The sequence below is a fragment of the Lissotriton helveticus genome, chromosome 11, assembly GCF_964261635.1.
Source record: "Lissotriton helveticus chromosome 11, aLisHel1.1, whole genome shotgun sequence".
Taxonomy (NCBI): domain Eukaryota; kingdom Metazoa; phylum Chordata; class Amphibia; order Caudata; family Salamandridae; genus Lissotriton; species Lissotriton helveticus.
The window spans coordinates 688,116,937-688,143,320 of record NC_136072.1 but is presented as its reverse complement, the minus strand read 5'-3'; positions in this window follow the sequence as shown (position 1 = coordinate 688,143,320).

Sequence of the window (26,384 nt, the reverse complement as noted above, 5' to 3'; positions counted from 1 at the left end):
AATATTAGGGGGCATGGCATGGGTACCCTCACCCCCTGGACCATGTAAGGTGGGGGTCCCAGAGGGAACCCACCCCTAGGCTCAAATGTAAAAAATGTAAACAAAACTTTGGGGGGTTCACAATCCCGCAGGTATCCTGTGGAAGCCAGAGAGCCATCCTCAACTCCAGCAGGGGTCCCGCACGGATATATTACATTGGATGTGTTGCCACTGTGTAGTTATATCAGTGGCATACCAATAGCCCCACAGCCCCCACTGTGCGGAGGACCCCAAGCTCCAGGGGGCCCCCTCTTGCACTGTGCATGGGCTGCAGGTCCCTGGCATGATTCAGGCCCAGAATGGCACTACCGGGTGTTTCAAGGCAGCTAGAAGGGTGGGGGTCAGTTTTGTTACGGGGGCAATTTAGTTATTGGGGATCTATTTTACATCAGGGCACCTGACTCATCACTCATTTCCAGCCTACCAAAGGTGTTTGGCCGCAGTTTAAATGCTGACTTTAGTTTCAGTTTTAGTAGTAGCTGGCACTGGGGTTAAAATAAAGACCTTGTCCCTCTTTTATTTCCAAATCAGTCTTCACGGAAATAAAAGAAAGACAAGGTCGCTCTGCGATCACTCACACTTAAGCAGAAGGCACAACCCGTAGTGGAGTGAAGCCTCAGGTCTCACCCTAAACATGGTAATTGCACTTGTTGGTTTTGCAGGTTGAAATGTGTTCAGTGGGCTGACTCAATAGAAGTTCTTGAGTTGGGCTTAGTGAACGGAACGCACAACAAGGCAAGGACAAGCGCCAGGACGTCCGAGCCCTGTGTTGTGTCTTAACAGCAAAGTCATCAGTCACACTTTCTTAGATGGCGGAGTTTAGCCCGTTTCCGCACCGAGTTAGCCAGGCTAAGCATTACAAGTACACTTGTGAGGCCAGGAGAGAACTCAGATGCAGCTTAATCACCTGCTGTGTTTTAAAAAAATATATATAAATTACTGTGCCACAGGCCGTAACATTAAGCTGAATGCAAATTGAGGTGAAAACTTCTTTTCAATGAGTGCAGTGGGCACGTTATGAGTTGGATTTGTTTGCTTTTCCAGCCAGTGATGTATGTCTTTACTGGTGATAGCCTATCTACTGCCTCCTTCACTGAACTGACACTGGCTGGATCCTCTCACTATATTTTCTATAGCTAAGGTGGAGGATGAACCTGGGGTGGAGGCCCCTGCTTCCGCACCTCCGCCTCTCTTCAGTCTAGTATGAGCCTTCATCGGAGACACTACCACACTATAACCAAGTGCTACTCCTGCGTTGACTGCTCAGTGTTAAGGAGCTGACTCCTGGGAGCCAGTCTTCCTGTCCAGGAGTCTGTGCGACTCTGATCTCCTGCCTGTCCATGGCACACGCCCTCTGCACCTTTGCTCTTTGCGATCTGTTTTCGTCAGACTGCCCAGTAGTGCACACACTTCAAATGAAAACCGCAAGCAAAAGACATTTAAACCAAACTTTACTTTGTAGGAGGCCATCACCTTTCAACCTGAGAAAATTCAAGGTTGTCATTAACAGTGCAGGACAGTTAACAAAACTATGGAAACTGTTTTGATGAAATAAAAAAAAAAACTTTGACACATTCTTCCAGATAGATCGCCGCTTTCCACTTCGACTCTAAAATGAACACATATACTTGGATTATATAAAGGGAATGAATCTGCAGGCTAAAATGTGCACCCAGCACTTTCCGCTAACTTTTGTGTAGACTGCTAACTCCACTAATTTTTTAATGGTTTCGGCTGCTCTCCCCTGGTGCAGGATGGTTTACATATGTTCTTGCATCTTCTTTCCTGCCTGGGTGGTCTGTGCGTCCGTCCATGGTTGGTCATTTAGCACCATGGCCGATGTGCTAATACAACTGTCATCTCTAAAATCAACCGTTTTTAAAATTCAGCAGCCACTAGAAATACACAACATCTCTTGCTTCTTTTTCTTTCTGTTTCATCTTAAAGAAATGCAAATGTTAAGAGTCTCTCAGAATGTCCAACATAGGTCAAAGAGAACCGTATCCTTCCACGATATTCAGCTATTCACAGACTATCTAAAAAAATGCAATTTAGAGTCATTTCATGTGGATGTTTTTTATTTGGATATCCTAAATATTTGGCAAGCATCCGGCCCTCCTGGACCTATCTTGGAGAACGCTACGCCAACCTATTTTCTAAAGCGAAATCTCTGCCTTTTCATCATAATGCATTCTAGAAGTGGTTCTTGTCCTTACAAAGGCATAAAGTATAAAAAAACACAATGTAGCTATTATAAGAACAACTGACTTAGGATACTATGGTTTGCTACCAAATAAAGCTGGTGATATGTCAGTTCAATTATGCTGGCCACTATTGACGGTAATGTTTGTTAGAGATTCTTTCTCCAGCATGTGTGTGTTCTTGACACCACATTAGCCGTGCAGCCCATGCCAGTGACAGGAAGTGTGGTTGGGCATTTTTATGCTATAGTTTTATAGTGGCGGAAAACTATATTGATAATGTGGTCATAATAGAAAGAAGCATATTAGTAAGATGAATTTCCTAAACATTAAATTAGATTTTCTGTGAAAAGAGACCAATTTTCAGAAAAGCTGTTTTTTTCGCAACCCTGACTGTAATGCCTTGGGTTCCATAGGTGAGGCAGTCTTATGTGTTAGTTGGCTTGGCAGGGCTTTCGGATGCCTGATTCCTTGGATGACCCTATAAGGGCAGGATTTAATATTTGTGTGCATGCCTCACACTAGCCCTGTTTTGAGGTTGCACCATTGCTGTTTTAGCATGAGACAGAGTGTAGTATATTGTTTGGAAAAAGTGTGATGGTAAAGATGATCTTGAAAAAGTAACAAATCTGTGATCCTGCTGTTTTAAATAAAAGGTTATATTAAACATAAAACTATGAGTGCAACATTGTGATAAACTGACCACCTTATAAAAGCTGCATGTCATGTATATTGGGGTATAGTATAATGAAATTGTATGCTATGTTATGATGCTCTATGGTATTGTGTGCCAAGTTTTTGTATGTGTTTTGTTGTTATGCTTTTATATTGTGTTATGTGACTGTTCTGTGATACCGCATACCATTCCTAATTTACATACTACCTCAGGCAGTCAGAGTTCTCCTTAAGTGTCCTAAGACACACCAGGTAAGGGGGTGGGCAAAAGAAGGTTTATACAGCCAGCTCCCTTGCTTGGGAGAAGGGCACCATCCATCAGTTTTCCAGCTGCATCTCCTCAATCTTTTTGGGCAGTGCCAGCTCCTCTGAGGCAGAGTTCCACCTGAGCAGGAAGTGGTCCCAGAATCTTTTCCGATTCTTCCTGTTTGTGGGTTCTGTGTTCCTCTTCTCAGGGAGAGGTGGTGGGGAAGTGTTGCTTCTATTGGGATGTGCTCAGTGCATGCCAGCCCCCGGTTGCGCAGGCTGATTTCCAAATGAGGCTTGATGGGAGGTAATTCAGCCTGGCATTTTTCCTCTCTCCTGGTATCTTGTTTTCTGATTTGTGTTTGGGCTTGACCAGCGGTGGCACAGCAGCTAGATCAGACCCTCAGTGCATACGGTTGCTCTGCCTCAGCTCCTCTTGGTCAGGTCCTATCGACCAAAATGAGCCAGACTTCCATGTGGCTTCTGTCTGCCACCCATACTCTACCCTCAGGTGCCAAGCACTGCATACAAATCAGTTACCTTTAATGGTAAATATGCTCCTCAGGCCTACTTTGTACGTCCTCTGTAAGAATGTGGGTATGACTGGTTATCCTGGTGCATTGTAAGGTCATTGTTTACTATGTTTTAAAAGTTAATACATTTAAATATATACTGACGAATATGTTGTAAAATGCACAGTTTTTGCCATTAAAAAAAATGTATTCTTGGGGGAGAACTCCAACATTTGCTAGAGCTGCTTTGAGTTCACAGTCCTGCCTGGTTCCAGAGCATGGAGGTCCCCTTCATGTACTTTTCAGGGGGGCCCCCTCACGTTTCGTTACACCACTGAGTTATATATGAGTCAGTTTCTATAGGGAGAATGTTTTTTATTTTGCTAATACCATTGGTGTCTTTTTCTGAATCTTCATGCAACTATCCAAAAAGAAAGTTCATCCCCCAAAAAGTTTCATACACCACATTTCTTTCCTGTAAATTTTCAGGGTGATCTGACAAGTGGGTGCAAGAAAAAAGGAGGGGTACCAAAACACTTTTTTTTGCCCCCACCATGCGATTTCCATAGGTCGTTTTAGACAATGTAACATAAAAACTGCATAATTACCCCAAATTTGGCAGAAAACTGGACCTTCACTCACAAAGTGGGCTTTTTCTAATTTGGTGCATATCTTTCAGGAAAAGAAATGTTGCAGTCACCATTACAGTTCTTTGGAACTCGAGATGTTAAGTAATACGATTCTACTGTATGTTAAAAAATTGTAGACATTCACTAAAAAAAAGATTAAAGTGCAATCATATGCATGTAACATAGTAGCACTTGACCTTAATTTAAGAACCTCCTAGAAATGTACTGAGAAACACACATATATATAAGTGATAATAAACTACTCACTTTCTTTGGCACAGACAAGGTGATAAAATAAATCAGAGCGGGAGAAAGGGAAAGACATTTAAGAATCCTAGAATAGCAATATATAGATGAGCTCAACACAAAATAGCCCTTTGGCATTGACAGTGATGAGGAGTTTGCAATACATATTGGACACTAATAGACAAGCTATACCCCCAGACCAGTAGTTTAGTTTTTTTGTAAATGCATTATTTTGCATACAGTTTTGTTTTTTCCATGAATTTTTTATATTGTCCTTGCTTAAACATATTTTGAAATATATATATATATATATATATATATATATATATATATATATATATATATATATATATATATATATATATATTACCTACTGGTGGTCGCCAGTAGGTAGCTATAGTTAGGACCTAGTTTCCATAGGAAATCGTCAACATTCTATTTGGATTAACTTTGGCCCTGGTGGATGAATCTTTGCGAATTTCTCAAAGAAGATGGCTCGGTCCACTGCGCTCCTTCCCTGAAAATTTGGGGGGATTGGTGAAGTGGGGGCTGAGATAAAAGGGGGGTCCCAAAACGTGTTTTCTCCATGTTATTTTCCATAGGACGTTTAGACACGGCTACAGGTCGAACGGCTGAATGGATTTATAAGAAATTTGGCAAAACTGTAGAGTCCGGCTCGCAGATTACGCTTTTTGTGGAATGGTGTAAATCCGTTCAGTAGTTGCTGAGAAAATGAAAGTTAAAGTCAATTATATATCTATAAGCGCGGACGGGTGCGCGTACTCAAGCGGCTGCGCGCAAGCAGAATTTTTTTTGTTGCTGCGTGACGTCTGTTATCGTTCGATTCGAAGGAAATCAGGAAGTGTTGACCGCCATTTTGTCACTGCGAGTAAATATATTGTCATTTCAAAGCGTTGGAACATGGAAAGGGGAGAAGGTAGAGGTTGTTTTGCTGCGTAGGTTTTCTCAGGGTGTGCAGTAAGGTCCTTAAAGGCGAAAATATATAAAAAAAAATTTTGAAAAAATTGCGGGGTGCGCGCACACCTATTTACAAGAGTGTGAAAATGGAGATAAATCAGAAGTTTGAGTGCTTTGATATAAGGTGGCTCTGAAAAGAGCCCTTGTGTTTATTGAGTTGTTTCTGCATTTATAAGTAAGTACCGATGCAGAGTCTGATGTTGCAGAGGAAGATTCTGTTTCCCTCATCCGTGAAATGAACACCATCTGTCCTATAGATGTCTTGCATGTGGTAACGCAAGTTGTTGTGGTAAATAGAACCCATGCTATAATCTCTGAGGAAAGCAGAAACAGATTTATTAACATGTCTCCTTGCTTTCTCAATTTGTGCACAATGTTGATTGGACCAATTCCATTTCTGTCTTTGGCATATATTGGAATATACCAAGGCAGTTCGAGGAAAACGTGTCATTAATTGTCTAAAGGTGTCTTTTAGAAGCATTTCCAGACCTACCCCAGTCAATGTGCCTAGATCGTTCCCACCACAGTGCACAATTATAAGGTCTGGTTCTGGGAGATGCATAAAAGTTTTCACCAATGGTATTAATTGGTGACATCTTAATCCTCTTTGCCCAATCCACGTTATCTGCACATTTGGTAAATCAAGGTTGGAAATTCGTCTGCTTGCTGCATATTTTCCACTCCAGTGAATATAGCTGTGTCCTAAAAGCCAAACCTTCATTTTCAAGGCAGATGCAGTCGTGCTCCGATGGGTTGTGGTAGTGGAATGGCAGTTAGAAGCTGAAATTCAGGATAAAAAAAATGGATGAGGCTTGGTGTGGTTGAAAAACAAAAGATGATTGGTTGATTCTAATACGTGAAGATTGAAGACTACGTTGCATGTTAATGTTATGTAAAAGAAAAAGTAGTATTGGGTGTGAAAAAAATGACATGTAACAGAGCTGTGGATAGGCAGGTGTTTCTGGAGGGAAAACAGTGTTGTTAGTTTGCTGTAGAACGTTGAGATATGAACTTTTGACCTGTGCCTTCAGCCAGGTGCAGAATGAGGTGTTACCATGGAAACAGCCAGAGATGGCAGTGGGTGATGGGTGACTTTTATGTGACATTGAAAATATTGTGAGGGACAACCAACTGAAATGTGAATTTGAATAAAAAAATTTGCGGGAGGAAATATGATTGGCTGAAGAGACATATATGAGTCTGTATTGACTGGATATCTGTGCCATTGAATTTTGGTTGCAGTGATAGCAGCATAATTGAGACTTCCGTCAAACGAATATCTATTTTGTGACTGTCACTGTTGTACATCGTACAAAGCATTGGTAAAGGTAAGTCTGTAACTGTTTGTTTTGTCATGTACTGTAAAAGAAAGGGTTCACGGGCTGTTATAGGCCTGTGGGTTCTAGTATGAGTAAATCAGGTTGACAAAAGAAAATATTAAGTTAGTACAGCTGAAGTTACGTGGAACTCATGAATACTGTTTCAATATACAATCATTTTAGTTGAGATTATGGATTAAAAGAGAGAACGTGTATATTTGAAATGTTTATTCAGAAATGCACTGTTTTCAAGGCAAGATTCTTATCTAATACGAGTGCAGACATTGTAAAAAACAAAGTAATCGGTATAGCCACTAGTACATAAAATACAAACGGTATAGTTGATGAAAAATGAATATGGTTTAGCAAAATTAATTATACACTCTTATGAGGAAGTATATTGGGGCAGATTTATGAAGGCCTTGCGCCGCCGGTGCGTTACTTTTAACATAAATAAGGCTCATTATATGTTAATAAATGGATGAAGGTCTCTGGCTTTTCAGTTTAGGAACGATACATGAAAGTGCTAGTGGTTAGACCAGTGTTTCCCAAACTGTGGTCCGGGGACCCCCAGGGGTCCTTGACCCATTCTCAGGGGGTCCGCAGGCAGCAGTTTTAAAAGCACTTCAAAGTTCCTTGCAGAATTATCAGTTTTGGAGCAACAATAAAAGTGTCAAGATAACACCAGTGATTAATGTACCTGCTGGAGAGAGGAGAGTTTTGTCCAGTGGCAACTTCAACTTATCTAATGTAGCACAGAGGGTTACTGCAAAGAATATGTACCATGTATTTAATTTAAAAAAATGTTATATGCATAGGTCAGTGGGTTACTTACTGCTTTTGTAAGTAACTTATTTTTCTTCCCAGATTGTCGTATCCTTGTGCATAATAAGGTCTTCATTTACTATTCTTTGAAAGCTAATAAAATTCAATCTGTAATGATAACTGTGTTGTAGACTGCACCATTGTTTCCCAAAAACCTTTGGGGGAGAGCATTCCAAAGCACCCTCTGTAGTGGTCAGGCTCACTCATTGCACTTGGTATGCACCGTATGGGGACTGGTCTGAAAACATTTTCTAGGGATGCTTTTGGTTTCCAGACTGGCCCTTGCAGGAGCAGGAGCCTCAAACAGCAAAATAAAACCAGCCATGTAAAGGTTTGTCACTGGGATGCAGCACCAATCTTCCCATTAAATTATTTAGTTTTTTGTAAATTCACAGAAGTGGCGGTGCAAAAGATTTGCTATGTGGCGACATATTTACAACTTGATGCATCTAGGCAGATGTGTCATGCTGTAAAGTCCTGTGCCACATGAAACCTGCGTCAGTTTTCATATAGGTGTTTTGTTGCAAGGTATGCATTAATTTGCATGAAAGCCCTGTAAAAGTAACACGGTGAAATTTAGAAAATTTCACTGAGTCAGCTTTATGGCATTGCTGAATCAAATCCTTACGCCTGTTTGAAACAGGCATAAGGAGTGATGCACCATGCAATGTGTGGCTTGCCCCTGTGCATTGCAGTAGACATGTCGCGCTTACGACGTGATTCCTGCAATGTGCTGCTTTTGCGGCACAGATGCGTTACGCATCTGTGTTGTTTTTGCTCAATGGTGCTCCACATTGTAAATGCGGCACACCATGGGTGGCAGAGCAGCGGTGCACATTAACTGGTGCATCTCTGGGGATGCGCCAGTTAACATAAATCTGCCCCTTTACATTTAAGTATGAGCAGGGGACACAGAGTTGGTGAGGCTTATCCAAGGTTAAAAAGAGATGAGTCCTGTTTACTATTATAGTCTCTGAGATTTGTCTCTTACTCTGCAACATCTCATTGTTGTTCTCTTTCTTTAAAGATAACGACAACATTAACCATGAGTGATAATGAGCAATCCGTTGATCTCGATCTTATCGTTGAACTTGTCATTGAAACGTCAGTGGAAGTGGATCCCTTAGATGATTTAAATCCTGAGGATGATGAAGAACATGATGAGGATGCCGATTTGTCAGAATTGTATGACATAGGGTGGGAAGCTGACGTGCTTCAGCATATGGAACTATAAACATTTATTTTTCAAATTTATTGGAAATAAAAAGTGAAAATGTAAACCGTTTAATTTAAAATTAAACATAACTTGAAAAACAGGTTATGTGTAGTGTCTTTAATAAAATAGTCAAATATGCTCATAAAAAATATTTCTAAACCAATGAAAAGCTTTATTAACAAGTCACATGACCTGTTATGCTTACGTTACGCGCTCCGGATTGCTTCCGGGAAGCTGCGCTTCGCGCCTCGCGCACCGGAGGACTTCCGGGTGCGCTAACGCGGCGTGTCATATGACGCATTATGCAACAACGCGATACGTCGTTGGGGCTCCACCGGAACTGATTGAATTGGTAGTCTACAGTGTTTCTGGATGTTTCAGACTGAAGCTGGCGTTAGCATGAGAGCACCCCGTGGCTACGTCGTGGCCATTCTGCGAGCAATCATGGCAGAAGCTTCCCACCGGAACTCTGAGGGAGTCGGGGGCCCCGGTGACTCTTGTAGAATCTTCAAGGCTGATGGGACGCTTTTGGGAATGGGGCCCATGCCGTAGCAGTGAAGCGTTCGAGTTCCATGGTTGTCCAGAGCCATCCTTGCAGGCCAGGCCCACGTCTGTGGAGCCGACCGCCATTTCCTGAGCTCCGTGGCAGCCGCCTGTCGCTGTACCGCAAGAGTGGGTGCAATTCAGCCGGATGGCGGGTGAGACGCTGTAATAGCAAGAGCAGGCGTAATTGAGCTGGCCGAGCGAGGCAATGTGCCGCAGGAGCGGGCGCAACTCAGCTTGTCGAGTGAAGCGCTGGGGTGCAGCTGAGAAACCTCCACCTGGGGAGGTGGGGGAGGCTCGTTCGCGCCGCCTCTCCCTTCCAGTGCACCCCACGCCGTCTCCTGGTGCAGGTATATGTGATGGTTGAACCAGGGCACCGCAGGACGTGTCTTCAGGTCAAACGGATTGTGGGACAAGGTCCAGAATGGAAAAGTCACCAAAAGGCTAAAAGTTCCGCCGGACCCCGGGAGCCGGCCGCCTATGTCGAGTGAAGTGCTGGGGTGCAGCTGAGAAACCTCCACCTGGGGAGGTGGGGGAGGTTCGTTCGCGCCGCCTCTCCCTTCCAGTGCACCCCACGCCGTCTCCTGGCGCAGGTATATGTGATGGTTGGACCAGGGCACCGCAGGACGTGTCTTTAGGGGTGTAGCTGAGAAACCTCCACCTGGGGAGGTGGGGGAGGCTCGTTCGCGCCGCCTCTCCCTTCCAGTGCACCCCACGCCGTCTCCTGGCGCAGGTATATGTGATGGTTGGACCAGGGCACCGCAGGACGTGTCTTTAGGTCAAACCCTCAACTATGGCACCCAACATCCAGGACTTATGACATTTGTGGAAGGCTGTGACATCGAAGCATCTCAGGGACCAAGCATATGCAGAGTCCTTTCTACAGCCTCTGCGTTCCTTCTTACCTAGTTATGGTTTTTTCACTGCCACTCCAGGCTTTTAGTCTGTGGATGGCAAACTATGAACCTACACTCACCTATGAAAATCTTACTATTGATGCTTGACTGAGGACAAGGAGATCAGTGAAGCGCTGGGGTGTAGCTGAGAAACCTCCACCTGGGGAGGTGGGGGAGGCTCGTTTGCGCCGCCTCTCCCTTCCAGTGCACCCCACGCCGTCTCCTGGCGGAGATGTTGCAGCAGGCTGCCATGTAAATAGTTATTTAATTAAACGTTTTACCATGTTACTTTGTTGGTGTGTTGTATATATTTATAATATTTGCATAGGGTTTCTCGTTATTTTGGGCGGGGTGGGCGGCGGAGCAAATTCACTGAAAAAACCATAGGTTATAGACCATATATAGTTAAATATCTCAAGTCCTTCTGTGCACTCGATGGCGATACAGGTCGTCGATCAGAAAATGTGCTGGCCACCTCTAATGGTAATAGCGTGGCCAGGGCTTTTGTCGATGCCTCTGCAAATTGCACAGGGTGCACTTGTTTGACATGCCGCACCATGGTATGTATGGAAAAGGAATATTTTTTTGTTGGATTTCCTCTTGAGAGAAACGAGTCACATATCGTGCAGGTTACTTTTGGTGCATTTACTTTCTTTTGATCTTCAGGATAAGTGAAAAATTGCCAGATGAAAGATTCTTTTTTTCTTCTTAAAGGTAGTCGATCATTTTGGAAGTGTTGTTTTCATGTTGCAGCAGGCTGGCATGTAAATAGTTATTTAATAAAACGTTTTACTCTGTTACTTTGCTGGTGTGTTGTATGTATTTATTTATAATATTTGCATAGGGTTTGTCGTTATTTTGGGCGGGGTGGGCGGCGGCGCCGAGCTATGTTGCAGCTATCATGGCGTCGAGCTCGGTTTCTCTCACTAGTTTCATATTTCTCATGAGGGGTTGTTCCAAATGTTTCTATTTTAGCGAGGTCAAAAAGAGATCCTATCAGTGGCCTACTGATTTTGCTCTATTCTTTTTGTTTTCTCTAACGATTTTTAAGTTAAAGTTTGCTAGTACGATACAGCGGCTAGTCCGCATTTTATATATATGTCTTTTTTATTAGGGGTGTCCTCCGGTGGAGTCGGACGATCTACCTCTAATAAACGGTAAGTGTTCCTCTGAAGGAATGCGTCTTGAAAGTGGCTGACTGTAATGTATGATATTTCACTCAGTGACTTTCAGGCCCAGGTTGTATGTTTTTTCAACGAAGTCCGTTGTAACGCATGCCTTTACCACGCATGCGTTACAACGGAATGCTATTTACACGCCTATCTTTTTCCACATATTTTAGTGTGGTGACGTCATTAGTAAAAAAAAAACTGGCCTTTTCCTTCCTCTCAGATGTCGATTGCCTGCACATCACGTCTAATGGTGAGTGTTTTTTTGGGGGGGGGGAAGCCCCCCCCCAAACCCCCCTTTTTTATATGTACCCTTTACCATACATGCCTTTACTACGTACCTCGTAGTAAAAGTATGCGTGGTAAAGGCTGTCGTTGTAACCACGCATGCGTTGTAATGCATGCGTGGTTAAAGTTTTTGTTGAAACGGCCTCGTTGTAGTGGTCGTTTCCCTTCAGGCCCATGCTGTTTCAAAACTGTGAATGTGCTTGAAGCAGGCGTAGGTATTGACGCAGCATAGAAACTACTAAGAACCAATTGGAAGTGTTGTTTTTAAGTCACATGACTTTACATGCGCGTCTCAGGACGTGTACGCGGTGATAGTATCTAGTCACGTACGCCATTTGGAAGTAGCGGTCTAATTCAGCGAAGTTTCAAAACGTGAAAAGGAGTAAATTCAAACATATCCGGATTTAATATATCTTTTGAGCTCGATTCAAGCATACAATTGTTAAAGTATAAAACCTTTTATATATTTTTTTTCAAAATAGCAAGGTGTGTACATTCGGTCACACACGAAAGTTTAAAAAGACATTCGGCTCCATTTAATGAAAATTTTCATAATAATAAAAAAGAAGCCTAGGTTTAGTGTCTTTGACGTAGTATAAGTTCTTTGATGGGTCTATGAAGAAATTCAATAAGTTCAGATTGCAAAGTTTTCACGAAATATGTAGGTGGGTGCGCGCACACGGTCGCGCACGAAAGCCTGGAAATGCGCTATCCATTTTATTGAGAACTGTTGCCGAGAGTGCGCACACCGGGTCGTGCACGAAAGTTTAGAAAGGCTATTTTTATTTACAAACAAATTTTAATGCGTTGAAAAAAAGGCAAGGTACAGACTTTCTAATTCTGTATCGCTTTACAAGGAGTCTCTATGCAACTTGAACAGTGAAGAAAACGGCTTGTTTCCGAAAAAAATATTGCCAAAACTTTATTGACAAAAGTATAGGTTGTATACACGAGATATTTCTGAATTAGCATTTTAAAAACCAATGAAATTCACAGAAAAAACCATAGGTTTTACACACGTTATAGTTAGGAAGTAGCATTTACAAAACCTATGAAATTCACTGAAAAAACCATAGGTTTGACACCAGTTATAGTTAGCTGGAAATTTTACTGATATAAAACCAATGAAATTCCACGTTATAGTTAGTTGGACTCACTATAACTTGCGCGTGTAATGCACTGCTGATGACGTCACATATTACATCACTCATGACATCACTGATGACACCATCCTTGTGACACAGTGACAGACCTCTTTTAACTGTAATCTAACCCTTGAAACGCATATTCAATAATAGAAACTAAAGTTTTCAAAAAAATGGAGATACCCATACCAGTTACAACAACCAATTCAATAATTCCACCATCTATATACACATGCACTAATTCACCAACAGTTCTATATAGTCACTCATACATATATTCACTAATCATATGTAGTGATACACCTACACATCCTGTTACACACCGACAGTCATCCAAAAGTTATTCACACACATACTCACACATGCAAATAAACTATTGAACATCCATTTATTTGCATGAACAGCTATACACACACTACCACTTTACTTCTAAGGAAACTTACACATACTCTCTTAAAAAATCACTTATAGAAACACATACTAATTTAAACAGGAACTCTTACAATACCTCACTCTCACATATACTCACTTATATACATCAATATTCACATATACTACATTAAAACATATGTAGTTACTGATAAAGACACTAATAAGAGAGTCATTCACTCACTAACACAGACATATACACACTCATCCACACATACAGTCCTGCACATATGCTGTCTTCAAAACACATACAAACAGAGACTCAGTCATTCTTGCATCTATGTACTAAGTAATACCCCCACCAAACCATGCAAACACTCATACTGATACTAAGAAAAACATCTAATAACCTATATACATACACATGTATCTACTCATCAACCCATGGAGCCACTTATACACAAAGTGAAACAATAATACATATGTTTAAAAATTTAAGCATTACTCAGTAATATATGTATTCACTAAGATATTCAATAATATATACATATATAACACATATTTATTTTTCAGAAAGACACACATTCACTGGATGGTGTCATCAGTGATGTCATGAGTGATGTAATATGTGACGTCATCAGCAGTGCATTACACGCGCAAGTTATATTGAGTCCAACTAACTATAACGTGGAATTTCATTGGTTTTATATCAGTAAAATTTCCAGCTAACTATAACTGGTGTCAAACCTATGGTTTTTTCAGTGAATTTCATAGGTTTTGTAAATGCTACTTCCTAACTATAGCGTGTGTAAAACCTATGGTTTTTTCAGTGAATATATATATATATATATATATATATATATATATATATATATATATATATGCACATTGCCATAGCTGATCCTCTAATTGGGCATTTTATCACACTATTGTTGATTGGAAGGCATGACAATCTCAGTTTGTGATGGACTTGACCAACATTGATATATCAGTTATGATTTAGATTTATTTTCTTTTTTCTTGTCATTTATACCTCCAGATTTATGCATGTGGGTAAATGGTGGTAGTCTTCATATTTTCCCTAATTTTGATTGAAACATTTTTGACATGCATATCTAATCCAGTGTAATGTGAAGCTCTTATGAATAAATGCATTCCATATACTATTGATGATTGATCTCTTTTGGCATTAAAGATGATTGGATACTATTCTGACATGTGAGGGCATTTGCCCAGGATAGATCTATTGGCTCGGCTATCTATACTTACTTTTGATTATTGTAATCATGCATAGAAAGCAAATATTGGGATTGTTATACATATCCCTTATATATTAAGTAACCTAGATATGTTAATATTGCAGTTTGATAATGCCATTAGAATCATATAAAGCAAATATGGTGATTCTCATACATACATCTTAGATTGACATTACACTACTCCTATATTTGCTGGAAATCATTATGGCATATATATGTGATTATTGAGCAGTCATGCATTTGAATATTGTGTGGACACTTGCCATTGCATTCATTTTAATACCTGATCTTGATAACTCTTTCACGCATTACATTCAGGATATGAGGATGAACAAGTGGAAAAGAATCACTGAATTATTGATTTGGTGATGTGATTACTGCACTATTTGCACTTTGTAACTTTCTCTTACATGTCTGCACTTTAGAAATATTTATAAATGGATGGTATGAAAAATATTTTGAATGATGTACTCTTCATTTCTCATGCTCAGTTAGCTGTGTATCATGGCAATACATTGATTTAATCGGTGTAATTGATATATATCAGCATATATTGATGGCATCTATTGAGTAATGTTACATTTCTGAAAATCTTATTTCACTATCACATATTATTTAAGTATAGCATGATTTCAACAGTATGTTGTCACTTTTCATGAACTATGGCATGCATAGCTGGATCAAACTGAACTCTTTTAAAATGACTTTGAGAAAGCGTTTTGTGATGTCAAAATGTGTCACCCTGAATACAATTAGAAAGTGAAAACCTGAATTGCTGTGCCTCTGCCTGTTTTCTAAGTGATTAGTGAGACAGCAGTTTTGTTTGCATATTAGATGGAGGTCGTCTACCGTCCGAAGCACCAGCAATACTGGGCTGTACATCAGTGGAACTGCAGACACACACACACACACACACTTATATACATATATGTGTGTGTGTGTATAATATATATATATATATATATTACCTACTGGCGGTCGCCAGTAGGTATATATAGTTAGGATTTTTTCTCTATGGGTTTTTTGAAAATTCTATGTCTAATAACTTTGGCGTTTGTGGACGGAATCGGCTGAAATTTTCAGGAAAATGGCACATTTTGTTTCTGAGCAGCCCTTGAAAATTTGGGGGGGGTTCGTCCAGTGGGGGCCGAGAAAAAAGGGGGGTCCCAAAACGTGTTTTTAACATTGAGTTTTCCATAGGGCGGTTGGCCTCACTTTTAGCCCGAACGGCTGAATGGATTTGCACGAAACTTGGCAAAATTGTAGGGACTGGTAGCCCGATGTGCCTTTTGTAGGTCTCAATATATGTGCTCCAGTGGATTTTGAGAAATTAACGTTTAAAAAAAGATATATATCTGTAACAGCGGACCGGTTAGCGCTCTGGTTCGCGGACTTTTCGCGCAACGGAGCTTTGTGAAGCGAAGCTGATTGGTTCTCCGGCGTCTGTCAACATTCCAAACAGTCCGTAGCGGCCGCCATCTTGTCTCTCGGTAGGATCGAGAGACAAGAGGAGGTCAAAACAAAGGGGGAAATAACTATAAGGGGGCATAGTAGATCCTCGCTGACCCCCTAGGTTTGATGTGGAGGTTTTAAAAGGGCCCCGCGGGGCAAAAAAAAAACAAAATAATAATAATCGAACGGCTGAATGGATTTGCACGAAACTTGGCAAAATATTAGGGACTGGTAGCCCGATGTGCCTTTGCTAGGTCTCAATATATGTGCTCCAGTGGATTTTGAGAAATTAACGTTGAAAAAAAGATATATATCTGTAACAGCGCTCCGCTTCGCGTACTTTTCGCGTTACGGAGCTTTGCGAAGCTGATTGGTTCTCCGGCGTCTGTCAACATTCCAAACAGTCCGTAGCGGCCGCCATCTTGTCCCTCGGTAGGATTGAGAGACAAGAGGAGGCCAAAGCGAAGGGGGAAATGACCATAAGGGGGCATAGTAGATCATTCCTGACCTCTTAGGTTTGATGTACCATTTTGCCAAGTTTGGTGTAATTCCGTTCAGCCATTCAGGCTGTAGACGTATGTAAATGTCCTATGGAAAATTGCATGGGGAAAACACATTTGAAAGTGTTGAAATTTAGAACCAATTAAAATGTTACTTTGGTTTTGTATTTGTGTGTGATGAAAGTTAATTGGTTATGTATATATGTCAAATGAGAGGAAACCACAGCCATTTTGTGATACTACTGTCTGAGGTACATTTGTGAGGAATTTTTGGTGGTGAATTTCTGGTGTTTGATTTACACAGTACTAACACTTCTGCTACTTTTAAAAAGGTGAGTTGTTAATTTGTAAGGGGAACTATGTTGTACACTTGAAGATAATTTGAAAAATGTTTTCTGTTATTTATTTGCAGTCCTTCTGTTATACTAAATACTTGATGAAGTTAGTTTTATATTATGTATTACTAAAAACGATAAATGAAAGTGATTATTTTTTTCTGCAATTTACAGCAAGCAATTTCAAAATAAAATGGCTCACAATGAAGAGACCGTGGCAATTTCTTTTGAATTGTCCACTACATTGATTGAAATTGAGAGCACCAATAATGAAATATTGTCACAAGGAGGACATGACTTGTATGATTCCATTAGATTGATTGAAATGGACAGCACCAAGAATGAAATATTGTCACAAGGAGATGACTTGAATGATTCCACTACATTGATTGAAATTGAGAGCACCAATAATGAAATATTGTCACAAGGAGGAGATGGCTTGTATGATTCCATTAGATTGATTGAAATGGACAGCACCAATAATGAAATATTGTCACAAGGAGGAGATGACTTGAATGATTCCACTACATTGATTGAAATTGAGAGCACCAATAATGAAATATTGTCACGAGGAGATGACTTGAATGATTCCACTACATTGATTGAAATGGACAGCACCAATAATGAAATATTGTCAGAAGGAGGAGATGACTTGAATGATTTTTTTGATCAATCTCTTGATGGCGAATTTATCGAGTGTTTGGAGACCATAGAGTTACAAGAATCATCATTGCAGACTTTTAATGAGGAGATTCCAGATGAGATGATTGAAGAGGAAATTACTGATGAGGACATGTTACTAGTTGTTTCAAATTTAGAAAATTCTGAAGAATAAATTTATATTTAGAAATCAAAAATTGTTTGAGACATTATTTATTTTTATTTTTAATTTATGAGGTTGTAGCGAAGTGATTGTAGTATAAAATGAGACTTATAGTATAGAGTGCAACATTTTTATGTTACATGGTAAGTTTACTCATATTTACTTCCCTTCTGCCACTATATTATCTCCAATGTGTATTTGACATGTCTTCTTCATCTCCGGCCTCCTTTCTCTCACTGTGTGTCTCCGATGCATCTTATCGCTGGTATTTTGTGTAATTACAGAAGAGAGTAAAATAAAATAGTTCGGAACGTGAAAAGGGGGCAAAGTAGAGTACTCCTCACCCCCTAGGCCTTTTTAGGCGGTCCCAAAAGGATCAGTTTCTGCTTTCCTGAGAGATTATGGTATGAGTTCCATATACCACAATAACTTGCATTACAACATGCAAGATATCTATCTCCTATTACCAACTTTTGGAGATATTCGCGCTAAGCGCGAATATCTCCAAAAAGTAACACCTGCCCTGAGCAGTTCTTAGCCATGTTATCCAATGGGAGGTGGATAACATGGCTAAGAGTATTAGCTCGGTAATGCATGAATATCGCTGACTTTTTAGCGATATTCATGCATTGCGGCCGTTTATTATCGCATTTGCGATAAACCTTGATAATAGTAAGGTTTATCTTCGATAATTTCTGACGATGCTTAGTGGTAAAAAATTGGTTGGTAAGCATCGTTAGCGATAAATATCGCTTAACTTTGGTAATATGCCCCAACGTCTGTTAACGTTCGATTCGAAGGAAATGAGGAAGTGTTGAAAAACATTGTTTGCGCCATCTTGCCTTTTTTGAAATGCCACACTTTTGTCGTGCACGGCAGCCATTTTAGATGTCTTGACCAGACCCACTCTCTGCACGCTGTCGATTCGTAGCATGGCTCCTCACCCTCGTAAGCATCTCCCCCAGGCACTGGTCACCACCGCTCTCTGTCTTATGCATGGGCAATAAACCTTCCCCCATCTGCGCTGCTCTTCCCTGAGAATCACACTCTGTGCCCGCCCGACACCTCCCTTTCGCCTTATTCACTACCGCACCCTCTGACACTCCTCTTCCTCTGTGTCCGAATGTCCAGGCCGGTCCTAGGCTATCAGCTAGCCCTGCAGATGTAGTTTATGGCCCCAGCTGTAAAGAATCACCCCTCTTCAAAGGAGTTATAGTAGATCAAGGCCCACACCCGATGTGATCCGTCACAGCACACGCGTTCCTACTATCTGAAAACCATCCTGTATTGTGATTGGGGAGGGGACCGAGCCTGAAGCGGAAGATTCCAGGAATGACTCTTTGTACATCAAAGTTTTTACAATTATGTGTCACATTAAAAATATATAGCACTCCAACAAAGTAGTAGGAATATAAAACTTTAATAACATATAAATATATACAACAAAACAAAAACAGTAAAAACATTTAAACAACGAAGAGACCGTGGCAATTTCTTTTTAATTATCCAATAGATTTATTGAAATTGACAGCACCAATAATGAAATATTCTTGTCAGTAGCGGTCTGTTGTGCGAATAGTTCCAAGGCAGCAGAACGCGCTGAAATCTAGATGGCACGAAAGTGATGTCTAGTAAGTTGCCGCCCAGCAAAAAACGGCGTGGGGCGCCGCGGGGGTGAGTGAGTCCAGTAGGCACCACAGCTATTCTTACCGGCATTGCAGAATTACTGCTGGGGACAATGCCTGTGCTGTAGCAGGGTCACAGCAGAAACAAAAAGGATTCTGTTGAAGATGTTGTTGGTTTTCAATTTGAAAACAGTTCTGGTGTCAACTGCTATGCTAATGTAGTGGTTAATGTTTTGTTTTCTCTAGAAAATGTAAAAGAGGGGGAGGCAGTCCAAAGTTCCGTTAAAAGGGCAAAGGAAAGGATCGGTGGTTTGAACTATCAGTCAAAAAGGGGAGGGGGTGCAATAATTTTTCCTACCGGGTCACACTGTGCTTTCACCGGAAGTAAGGTCTGCAGGATTGTAGTAATTCAAAGTGAGGCTGGCGCCAGCATGGGAGCGCCGACGTCCCGCGGATACAGTTTCGTCACTCCACGGGCGATCATGGCAGTCATTCCCCATCGGGGGTCGGAGACTCCCGCGGCTCCTCTAGAATCTTCAAGGTCGTGGAGGACTACGGTGGTGGAGTCAACCAGTGACCGGGCCATTTCTTTATGTTGGGCCCGCTCTTGCCAGGTCGACCGCCATTTTGAGAGTTCGGCAGCTACCGGCGATCGCGGGGTCACATGAGCGGACGGGCTCCACCCTGCCGGGCGAGACGTTGCAGCATGGCCACAGTGGAAGAACCGTTATCTAGGTCGTTCCGAAACTGTGCAGCACTGTAGTTGTTAGGATGCCACCGCCTGGAGCGCTGAGGGTGCAGCTGGGAAGCCTCCACCTGGGGAGGCGGGAGAGGCCTGTTCGCACCGTCTCTCCCTCCCAGTGCACCCCACGGCGTCTCGCTTGAGATTTGTTATGGCCGGACCAGGCGATGAGGACGAGGGGGGGGTCGGAGGCATGTGCAAGACATCCCCCTCCAGTGTTGTCGCAGCCATTATAAAAGAAAGAAGTGTCCCGTCCGTCTTCGGGCCGGGCTTCCGGTGGATGTCGGCCGGACGCCCCTGGCTCTGGCCCCATGAACGGGTTTCTTGGTTTATCGGCTGCAGCCGGATCCCGTCGGCCTCGGCCCCCCGACCGTTGGTGGTCGGACCGGAAGAGCATGTGGCGGGACTACCTGCAACTCTCAAGGGCCACCGCGGCCGGACTGGGAGAGAGAGGGGAGGGTCGAGGAGACATTCCCCCCCCCTGCAACTGTTCAGCGTTGTAAAGGCAATCCCCTGGCCGGGTCCCGCTGGTCTCGGCCTCTCCTCCGGCTACACCCTACGTTAGGATCTCCTGGCCGAGGCGTGGCAGCAGGACCTGCCTTATATGGGCTGCTCCCGGCTGGGCGTAGCCGGAACCCTGCCCCACCTTGGAAGTTTCCAGAGTGGGGGTGGATGTTCTACTGACTTGCATTTTCCCTAGTCTATCGATTTTTTTGGCGTGGCAGGCGGTGGGACAGCGAGGGGTGATTTGGTTTCTTTTACTGTTTTTCTGGTCTCTCACCACTGGCATATTTTAACGTTTTCTTGTTTCTAGGACATTAATAGGTTTTATCATTACGTTATGTTATCGTTTCTTTGTTCGTTGTTTAATAAAAGTTCATGTTCATCAGTGGCCTACTGATTTTCGTTTTCCTATTTTTTTCTTTCCAGGTTGTTTCATGGTAAAGTTTCTGTTAACAGGATACAGTGATCACTTCGTTATTATTGCATATGTCCTTTTCACTAGGGGTGCTCTCTGGTCGGGCCAGATGACGTATCTCTAGTAAATGGTCCGGGTGAAAAAGGTGCATCAATCAGTGGGGAGTAGATAGGCATGACAGATTACAACGGGGGAGAACGGTCCGCATTACGTACCCTTTCACTACTTGCAAAGATTTTCCTACGTTTATTTGCAAACAGGGAATACCTCCAAAAAGAACTAATTCCCAAACAGTCAATGTTCGGACAATCAATCAATCAATGAGGAATGAAATAGGTACGACGTGTTAAAGGCTTGCGTTACCTACCCTTCACTATCTGCAAAGGGAGATAGAATATTCCTATTCTTCCTCGTTTGCAGGTAGAGAAGATCGTTAAGAGAATTAACTTCGAACAATTCAATGCTCGATTGAAACAATCAACAAGGGGTACTGTGAACACAAATGAACGCCGCTTATATACATACGCATTGCTATTTTCAACAGGTTGTTCCTAATGTTTCTATTTTAGCGAGGTCAAAAGAGATCCCATTAGTGGCCTACTGATTTTGCTCGATTCCTTTTGTTTTTTTACACGATTTTTCGCTATCTGCAAAGACTAAACAGAGTATTGCGACTCTGTGCTTGTTTGTAAATAGAGAATGAACCAAAGAGAACAATCAATCAAATGGAGAGAGAAGCAGGCACGACGGATTACAAAGGGGGAAAGGGCTGCGTTAACTACCCTTCACTATCTGCAAAGAGAGAGTACTCCTAATAGAAATGAGGGGTGGGGGGCAGCAATCAAAGCAGATCAGTGTGCATAAACACGAAAAAAAAAATTCTTACCACGTACTTGACATTCGACAGCTTATGATATTTGCTATTAAAAAACCATTGAAATTCACTGAAAAAACCATAGGTTATAGACCATATATAGTTAGGAATTAGCATTTACAAAACCTTGAAAATTCACTGAAAAAACCATAGGTTATAGACCATATATAGTTAGGAATTAGCATTTAAAAAACCTTATTTTACTCACACAAAACCATTGAAATTCCATATATAGTTAGTTGCACTAACTATATATTGCGCACCCGCAATCCACTGCTGATGATGTCACATATTACATCATTCATGACATGGTCAGTGACATCACTGATGACATCACTGATGACATCTCAAATGACATCACTGATGACATCACTGATGACAACATCCAGTGACTATGTTTCTGTAAAGTTAAAATATGTCTTACATATTGAAGAATGAGTGGATGTATAAGTGTGTGGACGAAGGATTTAGTAGGTGCATGACTGAATGTATGAGTGAGTGATTAAATGTGTCTCACTGAGTGCATGGGTTAGTGACTAAACTGTCTTAATTTGTGCATCATTATGTCTGTTGTTCTGTAAACTGCTGCATGTGTTGATCAGTAGCTATATGAGTAACTATATGGGTTATTGATTGATTGCCCAAGTATTTGCATGGGAGACTGAGTGTGTGTGTGGCTGGATGGGAGGTGTGTGACTCTGTACAGATCAATGTGTACTTGTATCAATGATTGTATAAGAGAGTAAGTATGTGTTAGTATATGGTTGAAAACGTAAGGTGCTCTATGTTTAACTGTATAGAGTAGAAAATGGAAGTGTGATTGATTCTTTACAGGACTGACTAGGTGTGTGAGTAACTCCATGGATGAGTGGCAGAGTGTGAGTGTCTGTATAGGTGTATGAGTGCATATGATTGTGTTGTAAACATGAGTGATTGTATGTATGAATGATTGTATGGGTGAATGAGTGAATGTGTGTGTAGACGTAGGAATCAGTGAGTACGTATGTAGTAACTAGTATTGGTGTGTCAATGGTTTCAAAAATTATACTCTGTTTTTAACACTGGGTGAAACAGAGGTTATATTAAAATGTGAGGAGATGCATTGTATTGTCACATGAATGATATCATCAGTGATGTGATCATTGATGTCAAGTGAGATGTCATCAGTGATGTCATTTGAGATGTCATCAGTGATGTCATCAGTGATGTCACTGACCATGTCATGAATGATGTAATATGTGACATCATCAGCAGTGGATTGCGGGTGCGCAATATATAGTTAGTGCAACTAACTATATATGGAATTTCAATGGTTTTGTGTGAGTAAAATAAGGTTTTTTAAATGCTAATTCCTAACTATATATGGTCTATAACCTATGGTTTTTTCAGTGAATATATATATATATATATATATATATATATATATATATATATATATATATATATATATATATATATATATATTATTACCTACTGGCGGTCGCCCATAGGCAGTTATAGTTAGGACCTATTATCCATGGGAAATCGGCAACATTCTATTTGGAATAACTTTGCCGCCGGTTGATGGATCTTTGCAAAATTTACAAAACTGGTGGGGTGTTCCGGTCCACTCTTATCCTGAAAGTCTCAGGGTGTTTCATCAAGTGAGAGCTGAGAAAAAGGGGGTCCAAAAAAGTGTTTTCCCCATGCAATTTTCCATAGGAACCGTTCATTGTGGCTACAACCTGAACTGCTGAACGGAATTACAACAAATTTGGCAGAGGTAGCCCTTGCATTAGACTCGCGCCTTTTGCTTAAATGGTGTAAATCTGTTCAGTAGTTGCTGAGAAAATGACAATTAAAATCACATATATATCTATGGCCGCACAGGTTCCGCGCATTCTGAGCGCACCCTAAGCGCACCATCCCGATCACACGCTAAATGCTAATTGCCTGTCAAATGGTTGTCAACATTCAAAACCAGGAAGTGTTGGCAGCCATTTCCTGCCTCGGTAGAAGCGAAGCTGAATAAGTCAGTGGAACAAGTGTGAAAAACATATAAAGGGGGCAGGGGAGAAATACCCTGACACTCTAGACCTGCTTTGGGGCTCCCACAGGCCCCAAAAAACTTTTTTTTTTTTTTTTTAAACGGCAAACTGCACGCAGGGATAACGGATCATGCTGTAAAAAATAATAAAACGAAGCGCAGACTTAGTATTTAGCCCCCGGGGGGCCAAATCACAGGGGAAAAATATTAAATTTATGGAGGGCCCAGAGGGGCCCCCCTGCCCTGGGGACTGCAACCCCTTGGGGATACAAAATAAAATGGTTAGGGGCTCAAAAGCCCCCCCAGCAAAATACATGGGTGGGGGGAGCTCAATGGCCCCCCAGCCCTTGGGACCGCTACCCCCTGGGGCTTTCCAAAAAGCGGTTGGGTGGCTTAAAGGCCCTTATTTTTGAAACAAATAGAGGAGTATCCCCTGCAGATTATAGGGTCAATAGTCTGGAGGGTAGATTTAATGGCATAAAAGGAAAACATTTCCTTTTCTTTAAAACCCCTCACTCACCAGCCTGGCGGTGACATGCTTCATCATCGGGGTCCACCCTGGTGGCCTAGCGTCACCAGGGTGTGCTACAACACCTGAACTACAGTGGAGCGGGTTGTGACTGTAGGTGCAAAAAGAAATTATGTTCAAAATTGTCCTGGTTTAACTCAAAAATGACTTTATTATAGAGTAACTGAACAATGTTAACAATAATAGTGAGATGGTAGTAGGCAAGTTACGACCGACTCATCTCTATATGTGTTGGTGTGCATTGGTCGACATGTTTCTACCAAAGGGACAGTGCCCGGTTTCTTCAGGACCAAAAAACAGGTGGACGGGAGGTGTGGGCCCCCTAAAAGGCTCACCCTACCCTGATCCCCTGTTGAACCCACCGGCAAATTGCTCGGGGTGTGTGTGCTCAACTAAATAAGTGAGCAGGCAAGAGAAAAAAGAGACCTGTGGAGAAAAAGGGATAAAAGCAGGTTTCAATTGTGAACATATTTACTCTCCTGTTACGTCGTGGAGTGTCTCTATTTAGTGAAATATCATGCCATATAGATATCATGTTAACCCTCCGGGTGAGATAAAGTGGCATCCAGAGATGCTGAGCATAATCGAATGATCAATATGTGCGTGCATCGCTGCATGCGTTATGCTTGTCGTGGTTATATGCCACCTAGGCGGCGTGCTTATCCGCTGGTAATTAACACAGCAATCGGGGTGATGGGGCTGTGCTTTGGTCAGACTAAACACCTTGGTGCGCGTAGTAAACAGTGGCTATGAGAAAATGGTGCTATGGTAGCGTGCGCTTTAATCATATTTAATCGTTCTGTTTCGTGAAATTGACCGTAACAATGAACATACATGACTGACATACATTTAACATTTAGAAGTACACATGGGCATGGTGGCGTGAGTTCAGGCTTACTTAATTGAGAGCTCTGATGTGCTTCATCGGGCAGGGCGTAGGCTCTTCGCAACAGATGAACACATTCTGCAATTGCGGAATATATAGGAAAAAGGTTTGAGCGTGTGGCCCGGGTAGCGGAAAGAGAGGCGCAAGGGAGAAGCCGTTCCGAGTGGGAGTCTCGGATGGTTCAGCGCGTCCGCTAGGAGGGGTATGGATTACTTACATTTTTCCGGCGTAGCGATTAGCTAGAGACCTACTGCCATGGTTCCCTGCCCGGCTAGTAGAGCCGTTCGCTGCAAGTTGTAATTGTAGGCGTCGGCCGCTTCCGGGGTGGGCGCGGCCGAGCGCACGTCTGGGGGCGTGGTCACGTGAGCACGCGTGATGACGCTGCTGTTTGCTTGGGTCCTGACACACCCCTTCAGGAGGTAAACAATCACTCGTGTGAGCGTAGGTGAAGGCGCAAATGGGGTGTTGGAACAAAGGAGTAGCTGCCCTCTAAGGGCAGGGGTGAAGAGAAGAACTGGCTGACAGGCAGTGCCCGTTAGGGAGATGGCGCGAAGGTCTGAGGGCATAGAAAATTACCAAATCGGTGCATGTAGCACTAGGGATGTTAAAATAAAGTTTTCAAGTTGGTGCATGTTGCACTAGGGATGTTAAAATAAAGTTTTCGCCCAGTTCTATCAGGGAAAAGAAAGGGCTGGCAGGTAGTGCCGCTATGGAATTGGGGCAGTGTCTTGGCCCATATTACAAGGGAGAGAGAGTGTGTCTCAGCTTGGCAGACTCAGAGTCTTGGGGTTTGGAGCCTATCTCAGGGTCGTAGTAGGTTAACAGGTGGGAAGAATTATGCGTACTTTGGAGCACTGGGAGCTCGTAACAGGTGATTAGTTATTTCAGGACGGTGGCCCACGGAATATTATCGTTAAGGCCCGTCTTGTGGCTAGAAAGTCTGTAGATCCAACGCTGTTCCTTCTCAAACAGTCGTGCTTGCACATTGGGACCTGGTTGGATTTGTTCGATGACAGTCCATCGCATGTCATTAGGGGTATGGTGTGCCGTCAGAAAATGGTCCGTTAATCTGGTGTTATTCTTCTTGCATCTCACTGTGCTTCGATGTTCTGATATGC